This window comes from Panulirus ornatus, chromosome 14, assembly GCF_036320965.1.
Source record: "Panulirus ornatus isolate Po-2019 chromosome 14, ASM3632096v1, whole genome shotgun sequence".
NCBI classification, from domain to species: Eukaryota; Metazoa; Arthropoda; class Malacostraca; order Decapoda; family Palinuridae; genus Panulirus; species Panulirus ornatus.
This window is the reverse complement of record NC_092237.1, coordinates 34,175,099-34,185,743: the sequence shown is the minus strand read 5'-3', so window position 1 is coordinate 34,185,743 and position 10,645 is coordinate 34,175,099.

The window sequence follows — 10,645 nt, the reverse complement described above, 5'->3', positions numbered from 1 at the left end:
CTTTTTATTCCCACACATCTCTCTTACCCTTATATTACTTACTCGATCAAACCACCTCACACCACACATTGTCCTCAAACATCTCATTTTCAGCACATCTACCCTCCTGCGCACAACTATATCCATAGCCCACGCCTGGCAGCCATACAACATTGTTGGAACCATTATTGCTTCAAACATACCCATTTTTGCTTTCCGATATAATGTTCTCGACTTCCAAACATTCTTTAAGGCTCGCACCGTTTTCGCCCCCTCCCCCATCCTATGATTCACTTCCGCTTCCACGTTTCTATCCGCTGCTAGATCCAATCACAGATATCTAAAACACTTTACTTCCTCCAGTTTCTCTCCATTGAAACTTACATCCCATTTGACTTGACCCTCAACCCTACTGTACCTAATAACTTAGCTCTTATTCACATTAACTATTAACTTTCTTCTTTCACACAATTTACCAACCTGAGTCACCATCTTATGCAGTTTCTCAAATGAAGCAGCCACCAGCGCTGTATCATCAGCGAACAACAACTGACTCACTTCCCAAGCTCTCTCATCCACAACAGACTTCATACTTGCCCCTCTTTCCAAAACTCTTGCATTCACCTACCAAACAACCCCATCCATAAACAAATTAAACAAACATGGAGACATCACACACCCCTGCCGCAAACCTACATTCACTGAGAACCAATCACTTTCCTCTCTCCCTACACGTACATATGCCTTACATCCTCGATAAAATCTTTTCACTGCTTCTGACAACTTGCCTACCACACCATTTATGCTTAATACCTTCTAGAAAGCCTCTCTATCAACTCTATCATATGCCTTCTCCAGATCCATAAATGCTACAATCAAATCCATTTGGCTTTCTAAGTATTTCTCACATACATTCTTCTAAGCAAACACCTGATCAAAACATCCTCTATCACTTCTGAAACCACACCGCTCTTCCCCAATCTGATGCTTTGTACATGCCTTCACCCTCTCAATCAGTACCCTCTCATATAATTTACCAATAATACTCAACAAACTTATACTTCTGTAATTTGAGCACTCACTCTTATCCCCTTTGCCTTTGTACAATGGCACTATGCAAGCATTTCGCCAATCCTCAGGCACCTCACCATGAATCCTACATACATTAAATAACCTTACCAACCAGTCAACAATACAGTCACCCCCTTTTTTGAAAAATTCCACTGCAATACTATCCAAACGTGGTGCCTGCTCCTTCCAAAACATCTTTTTATTCTTTCTAAAATTTAATGATACTCTCTCACCACAACTCTCATTTGCTATTTTTTTTACCTCTTGCACCTTTCTCTTGACGTCCCTCTTTCTTTCATACATCTCCCACTCATTTTCATTTTTTCCCTGCAAAAATCGTCCAAATGCCTCTCTCTCTTCTCTTTCACTAATAATCTTACTTCTTCATACCACCACTCACTACCTTTCTAATCAACCCACCTCCCACGCTTCTTATGCCACTAGCATGTTTTGCGCAAGCCATCACTGCTTACCTAAATACATCCCATTCCTCCCCCTCTCCCCTTACCTCCTTTGTTATCACCTTTTTCCATTTTGTACTCAGTCTCTCCTGGTACTTCCTCACACAAGTCTCCTTCCCAAGCTCACTTACTCTCACCACTCTCCTCACCCGAACATTATCACATTTTCTGAAAACCCCCACAAATCTTCACCTTCGACTCCACAAGATAATGATCAGACATCCCTCCAGTTGCACCTCTCACCACATTAACTTCCAAAAGTCTCCCTTTCGCGCTCCTATAAATTAACACGTAACCTAATAACGCTCTCTGGCCATCTCTCCTACCTACATGCGTATACTTATGCATATCTCGATTTTTAAACCAGGTATTCCCATTACCAGTCATTTTTCAGCACATAAATCTACAAGCTCTTCACCATTTCCATTTACAACACTGAACACCCCATGTATACCAATTATTCCCTCAACTGCCACATTATTCACCTTTGCATTCAAATCACCCATCACTATAACACGGTGTTGTGCATCAAATCCAGTAACACACTCATTTAGCTGCTCCCAAAACACTTGCCTCTCATGACCTTTCTTCTCATGCCCAGGCGCATATGCACCAATGATCAATCATCTCTCTCTCTGACCACTTTCAATTTTACCGATATTAGTCTAGAGTTTACTTTCTTACACCCAGGTGCATATGCACCAATAATTACCTATCTCTCTCCATCAACTTTCAGTTTTACCCAAATCAATCTAGAAATTACTTTCTTACACTCTATCACACACTCACACAACTCCTGCTTCAGGAGTAGTGATACTCCTTCCCTTGCACTTGTCTTCTCACTAACCCCTGACTTTACTCCCAAGACTTTCACAAACCACTCTTCCCCTTTACCCTTGAGCTTCGTTTCACTCATATCCAAAACATCCAGGATCCTTTCCTCAAATATACTACCTATCTCTCCTTTTTTCTTATCTTGGTTACATCCACAGACAGTTAGACACCCCAATCTGAGCCTTCGGGGAGGATGAGCACTCCCCGCGTGACTCCTTCTTCTGTTTCCCCTTTTAGAAAGTTAAAATACAAGGAGGGGAGGGTTTCAGGCCTTACGTTCCCGTCCCCTTTAGTCGCCTTCTACGAAACCTGAGGAATGCGTGGGAAGTATTCTTTCTCCCCTATCCCCATTGATAAATATACATATATATATGTATATATATATATATATATATATATATATATATATATATATATATATATATATATATATATATATATATATATATATATATATATATATATATATATATATATATATATATATATATATATATATATATATATATATATATATATATATATATATATATATATATATATATATATATATATATATATATATATATATAAATATATATATATATATATATATATATATATATATATATATATATATATATATATATATATATATATATATATATATATATATATATATATATATATATATATATATATATATATATATATATATATATATATATATATATATATATATATATATATATATATATATATATATATATATATATATATATATATATATATATATATATATATATATATATATATATATATATATATATATATATATATATATATATATATATATATATATATATATATATATATTTTTAAATATTTTTTTTTGTTTTTGCTTTGTCGCTGTCTCCCGCGTTTGCGAGGTAGCACAAGGAAACAGACGAAAGAAATGGCCCAACCCACCCCCATACGCATGTATATATATACGTCCACACACGCAAATATATATATATATAAGGCATATAAGGCATGTACAGAGCATCAGATTGTGAGAGCAGTGTGGTTTCAGAAGTGGTAGAGGATGTGTGGATCAGGTGTTTGCTTTGAAGAATGTATGTGATAAATACTTAGAAAAGCAAATGGATTTGTATGTAGCATTTATGGATCTGGAGAAGGCATATGATAGAGATAGAGATGCTCTGTGGAAGGTATTAAGAATATATTGTATGGGAGGCAAGTTCTTAGAAGCAGTGAAAAGTTTTTATCGAGGGTGTAAGGCATGTGTATGTGCAGGAAGAGAGGAAAGTGATTGGTTTTCAGTGAATGTAGGTTTGCGGCAGGGGTGTGTGATGTCTCCATGGTTGTTTGATTTGCTTATGGATGGGGTTGTTAGGGAGGTGAATGCAAGAGTTTTGGAAAGAGGAGCAAGTATGAAGTCTGTTGTGGACGAAAGAACTTGGGAAGTGAGTCAGTTGTTGTTCGCTGATGATACAGCGCTGGTGGCTGATTCAAGTGAGAAACTGCAGAAGCTGGTGACTGAGTTTGGTAAAGTGTGTGAAAGAAGAAAGTTAAGAGTAAATGTGAATAAGAGAAAGCTTATTAGGTACATTAGGGTTGAGGGTCAAGTAACTTGGGAGGTAAGTTTGAATGGAGAAAAACTGGAAGAAGTAAAGTGTTTTAGATATCTGAATGTGGATCTGGCAGCGCATGGAACCATGGAAGCGGAAGTGGATCATAGGGTGGGGGAGGGGGCGAAAATCCTGGGAGCCTTGAAGAATGTGTGGAAGTCGAGAACATTATCTCGGAAAGCAAAAATGGGTATGTTTGAAGGAATAGTGGTTCCAACAATGTTGTATGGTTACGAGGCGTGGGCTATGGATAGAGTTGTGCGCAGGAGGATGGATGTGCTGGAAATGAGATGTTTGAGGACAATGTGTAGTGTGAGGTGGTTTGATCGAGTAAGTAACGTAAGGGTAAGAGAGATGTGTGGAAATAAAAAGAGCGTGGTTGAGAGAGCAGAGGAGGGTGTTTTGAAATGGTTTGGGCACATGGAGAGAATGAGTGAGGAAAGATTGACCAAGAGGATATATGTGTCGGAGGTGGAGGGAACGAGGAGGAGTGGGAGACCAAATTGGAGGTGGAAAGATGGAGTGAAAAAGATTTTGTGTGATCAGGGCCTGAACATGCAGGAGGGTGAAAGGAGGGCAAGGAATAGAGTGAATTGGATCGATGTGGTATACCGGGATTGACGTGCTGTCAGTGGATTGAATCAGGGCATGTGAAGCGTCTGGGGTAAACCATGGAAAGCTGTGTAGGTATGTATATTTACGTGTGTGGACGTGTATGTATATACATGTGTATGGGGGTGGGTTGGGCCATTTCTTTCGTCTGATACCTATACCTTGCGCTACGTCGCCAACGCGGGAGACAGCGTCAAAGGAAAAAAAAAATATATACATATATATATATATATATATATATATATATATATATATATATATATATATATATATATATATATATTTATATATAAATTTATATATATTGCAGCGAAATTTATGAAAAAAAGGGGGGTGACTGTATTATTGACTGTTTGGTAAGGTTATTTAATGTTTGTATGACTCATGGTGAGGTGCCTGAGGATTGGCGGAATGCGTGCATAGTGCCATTGTACAAAGGCAAAGGGGATAAGGGTGAGTTCTCAAATTTCAGAGGTATAAGTTTGTTGAGTATTCCTGGTAAATTATATGGGTGGGTATTGATTGAGAGGGTGAAGGCATGTACAGAGCATCAGAATGGGGAAGAGTAGTGTGGTTTCAGAAGTGGTAGAGGATGTGTGGATCAGGTGTTTGCTTTGAAGAATGTATGTGATAAATACTTAGAAAAGCAAATGGATTTGTATGTAGCATTTATGGATCGGGAGAAGGCATATGATGGAGTTGATAAAGATGCTCTGTGGAAGGTATTAAGAATATATGGTGTGGGAGGCAAGTTGTTAGAAGCAGTGGAAAGTTTTTATCGAGGATGTAAGGCATGTGTACGTGTAGGAAGAGAGGAAAGTGATTGGTTCTCAGTGAATGTAGGTTTGCGGCAGGGGTGTGTGATGTCTCCATTGTTGTTTAATTTGTTTATGGATGGGGTTGTTAGGGAGGTGAGTGCAAGAGTTTTTGAAAGAGGGGCAAGTATGAATTCTGTTGTGGATGAGAGAGCTTTGTAAGTGAGTCAGTTGTTGTTCGCTGATGATACAGCGCTGGTGGCTGATTCATGTGAGAAACTGCAGAGGTTTGTGACTGAGTTTGGTAAGGTGTGTGAAAGAAGAAAGTTAAGAGTAAATGTGAATAAGAGCAAGATTATTAGGTACAGTAGTGTTGAGGGTCAAGTCAATTGTTAGGTAAGTTTGAATGGAGAAAAACTGGAGGAAGTAAAGTGTTTCAGATATCTGGGAGTGGATCTGGCAGCGGATGGAACCATGGAAGCGGAAGTGGATCATAGGGTGGGGGAGGGGGCGAAAATCCTGGGAGCCTTGAAGAATGTGTGGAAGTCGAGAACATTATCTCGGAAAGCAAAAATGGGTATGTTTGAAGGAATAGTGGTTCCAACAATGTTGTATGGTTGCGAGGCGTGAGCTATGGATAGAGTTGTGCGCAGGAGGGTGGATGTGCTGGAAATGAGATGTTTGAGGACAATATGTGGTGTGAGGTGGTTTGATCGAGTAAGTAACGTGAGGGTAAGAGAGATGTATGGAAATAAAAAGAGCGTGATTGAGAGAGCAGATGAGGGTGTTTTGAAATGGTTTGGGCACATGGAGAGAAAGAGTGAGGAAAGATTGACCAAGAGGATATATGTGTCGGATGTTGAGGGAACGAGGAGAAGTGGGAGACCAAATTGGATGTGGAAAGATGGAGTGAAAAAGATTTTGTGTGATTGGGGCCTGAACATGCAGGAGGGTGAAAGGAGGGCGAGGAATAGAGGGAATTGGATAGATGTGGTATACAGGGGTTGACGTGCTGTCAGTGGATTGAATCAGGGCATGTGAAGCGTCTGGGGTAAACCATGGAAAGCTGTGTAGGTATGTATATTTGCGTGTGTGGACGTGTATGTATATACATGTGTATGGGGGTGGGTTGGGCCATTTCTTTCGTCTGTTTTCTTGCGCTACCTTGGAAACGCGAGAGAAAGCGAAAAGGAAAAAAAAAAGAAAAAGATATATATATATATATATATATATATATATATATATATATATATATATATATATATATATATATATATATATATATATATATATATATATATCTGGGATATCTGGGAGTGGATCTGGCAGCGGATGGAACCATGGAGGCGGAAGTGGATCATATGGTGGGGGAGGGGGCGAAAATCCTGGGAGCCTTGAAGAATGTGTGGAAGTCGAGAACATTATTTCGGAAAGCAAAAATGGGTATGTTTGAAGGATAGTGGTTCCAACAATGTTGTATGGTTGCGAGAAGTGGGTTATGGATAGAGTTGTGCGCAGGAGGATGGATGTGCTGGAAATGAGATGTTTGAGGACAATATGTGGTGTGAGGTGGTTTGATCGCGTAAGTGACGCAAGGGTAAGAGAGTTATGTGGAAATAAAAAGAGCGTGGTTGAGAGAGCAGAAGAGGGTGTTTTGAAATGGTTTGGGCACATGGAGAGAATGAGTGAGGGAAGATTGACCAAGAGGATATATGTGTCGGAGGTGGAGGGAACGAGGAGAAGTGGGTGACCAAATTGGAGATGGAAAGATTCAGTGAAAAAGGTTTTGTGTGATCGGGGCCTGAACATGCAGGAGGGTGAAAGGAGGGCAAGGAATAAAGTGAATTGGATTGATATGGTATACCGAGGTTGACGTGCTGTCGGTGGATTGAATCAGAGCATTTGAAGAGTCTGGGGTAATGTGTGGCTATGGATATGAAGCGTCTGTCTCTCGCGTTTGTGAGGTAGCGCAAGGATACAGACGAAAGAAATGGCCTAACCCACCATCATACACAATGTATTTACATACACGTCCACACACGCAGATATGCATACCTATATATCTCAATGTACACATATATATATACACACACAAACACATACATATATACCAATGCAGATAATTAACACTGTCTGCCCTTATTCATTCCCATCGCCACCTCGCCACACATGGAATACCATCCCTCTCCCCCCTCATGTGTGCGAGGTAGCACAAGGAAAAGACACCAAAGGCCCAATTCGTTCACACTCAGTCTCTATCTGTCATGCAATAATGCCCGAAACCACAGCTCCCTTTCCACATCCAGGCCCCACACAACTTTCAATGGTTTACCCCAGACGCTTCACATGCCCTGATTCAATCCACTGACAGCACGTCAACCCCGGTATACCACATCGATCCAATTCCCTCTATTCCTTGCCCTCCTTTAACCCTCCTGCATGTTCAGGCCCCGATCACAGAAAATCTTTTTCACTCCGTCTTTCCACCTCCAATTTGGTCTCCCTCTTCTCCTCTTTCCCTCCACCTCTGACACATATATCCTCTTGGGCAATCTTTCCTCACTCATTCTCTCCATGTGCCCAAACCATTTCAAAACACCCTCTTCTGCTCTCTCAACCACGCTCTTTTTATTTTCACACATCTCTCTTACCCTTACATTACTTACTCGATCAAACCACCTCACACCACACATTGTCCTCAAACATCTCATTTCCAGCACATCCACCCTCCTGAGCACAACTCTACCCATAGCCCACGCCTCGCAACCATACAACATTATTGGAACCACTATTCCTTCAAACATACTCATTTTTGCTTTCCGAGAATATGTTCTCGACTTCCAAACACTCTTCAATGCTCCCAGGATTTTCGCCCCCTCCCCCACCCTATGATTCACTTCCGCTTCCATGGTTCCATCCGCTGCCAGATCCACTCCCAGATATCTAAAACACTTTACTTCCTCCAGTTTTTCTCCATTCAAACTTACCTCCCAATTGACTTGACCCTCAACCCTACTGAACCTAATAACCTTGCTCTTATTTACATTTGCTCTTAACTTTCTTCTTTCACACACTTTGCCAAACTCAGTCACCATCTTCTGCAGTTTCTCATATGAATCAGCCACCAGCGCTGTATCATCAGCGAACACCAACTGACTCACTTCCCAAGCTCTCTCCTTCACAACAGACTTCATACTTGCCCTCTTTCCAAAACTCTTCCATTCACCTCCCTAACAACCTCATCCATAAGCAAATTAAACAACCATGGAGACATCACACACCCCTGCCTCAAACCTACATTCACTAAAAAACCAATCACTTTCCTCTCTTCCTACACGTACACATACCTTACATCCTCGATAAAAACTTTTCACTGCTTCTAACAACTTGCCTCCCACACCATATACTCTTAATACCTTCCACAGAGCATCTCTATCAACTCTATCATATGCCTTCTCCAGATCCATAAATGCTACATACAAATCCATTTGCTTTTCTAAGTATTTCTCACATACATTCTTCAAAGTAAACACCTGATTCACACATCCTCTACCACTTCTGAAACCACACTGCTCTTCCCCAATCTGATGTTCTGTACATGCCTTCACCCTCTCAATCAATACCCTCCCATACAATTTACCAGGAATACTCAACAAACTTATACCTCTGTAATTTGAGCACTCACTCTTATCCCCTTTGCCTTTGTACAATGGCACTATGCACGCATTCCACCAATCCTCAGGCACCTCACAATGAGTCATAAATATATTAAATAACCTTACCAACCAGTCAACAATACAGTCACCCCCTTTTTTAATACATTCCACTGCAATACCATCCAAACCTTCTGCATTGCCGGCTTTCATCTTCCGCAAAGCTTTTACTACCTCTTTTCTGTTTACCAAATCATTTTCCCTAACCCTCTCACTTTGCACACCACCTCGACCAAAACACCCTATATCTGCCACTCTATCATCAAACACATTCATCAAACCTTCAAAATACTCACTCCATCTCCTTTTCACATCACCACTACTTGTTATCACCTCCCCATTTCCACCCTTCACTGAAGTTCCCATTTGCTCCCTTGTCTTACTCACTTTATTTAACTCCTTCCACAACATCTTTTTATTCTCGTTAGAATTTGATGATACTCTCTCACCCCAATTCTCATTTGCCCGCTTTTTTACCTCTTGCACCTTTCTCTTGACCTCCTGTCTCTTTCTTTTATACATCTCCCACTCAATTGCATTTTTTCCCAGCAAAAATCGTCCAAATGCCTCTATCTTCTCTTTCACTAATAATCTTGCTTCTTCATCCTACCACTCACTACCCTTCCTAATCAACCCACCACCCACGCTTCTCATGCCACAAGCATCTTTTGCGCAATCCATCACTGATTCCCTAAATACATCCAATTCCTCCCCCACTCCCTATACCTCCTTTGATCTCACCTTTTTCCATTCTGTACTCAGTGTCTCCTGGTACTTCCTCACACAAGTCTCCTTCCCAAGCTCACTAACTCGCACCACCCTCTTCACCACAACATTCTCTCTTCCTTTCTGAAAACCCATACAAATCTTCACCTTCGCCTCCACAAGATAATGATCAGCCATCCCTCTAGTTGCTCGTGTCAGCACATTAACATCCAAAAGTCTCTCTTTCGCGCGCCTGTCAATTAACACGTAATCTAGTAACGCTCTCTGGCCATCTCTCCTACTTACATACGTATACTTATGTATATCTCGCTTTTTAAACCAGGTATTCCCAATCACCAGTCCTTTTTCAGCACATAAATCTACAAGCTCTTCACGATTTCCATTTACAACACTGAACACCCCATGTATACCAATTATTCCCTCAACTGCCACATTACTCACCTTTGCATTCAAATCACTCATCACTATAACCCGGTCTTGCGCCTCAAAACCACCAACACATTCATTCAGCTGCTCCCAAAACACTTGCCTCTCATGATCTTTCTATTCATGCCCAGGTGCATATGCACCAATAATCACCGATCTCTATCCATCAACTATCAGTTTTACCCATATTAATCTAGAATTTCCTTTCTTACATTCTATCACATACTCCCACAACGCCTGTTTCAGGAGTAGTGCTACTCCTTTCCTTGCTCTTGTTCCCTCACTAACACCAGAATTTTTGTCCCCTCCTCCACCCTATGATTTACTTCCACTTCCATGGTTCCATCTGCTGCCAGATCCACTCCCAGATATCTAAAACACTTTACTTCCTCCAGTTTTTCTCCATTCAAACTTACCTCACAATTGAATTGACCCTCAACCCTACTGTACCTAGT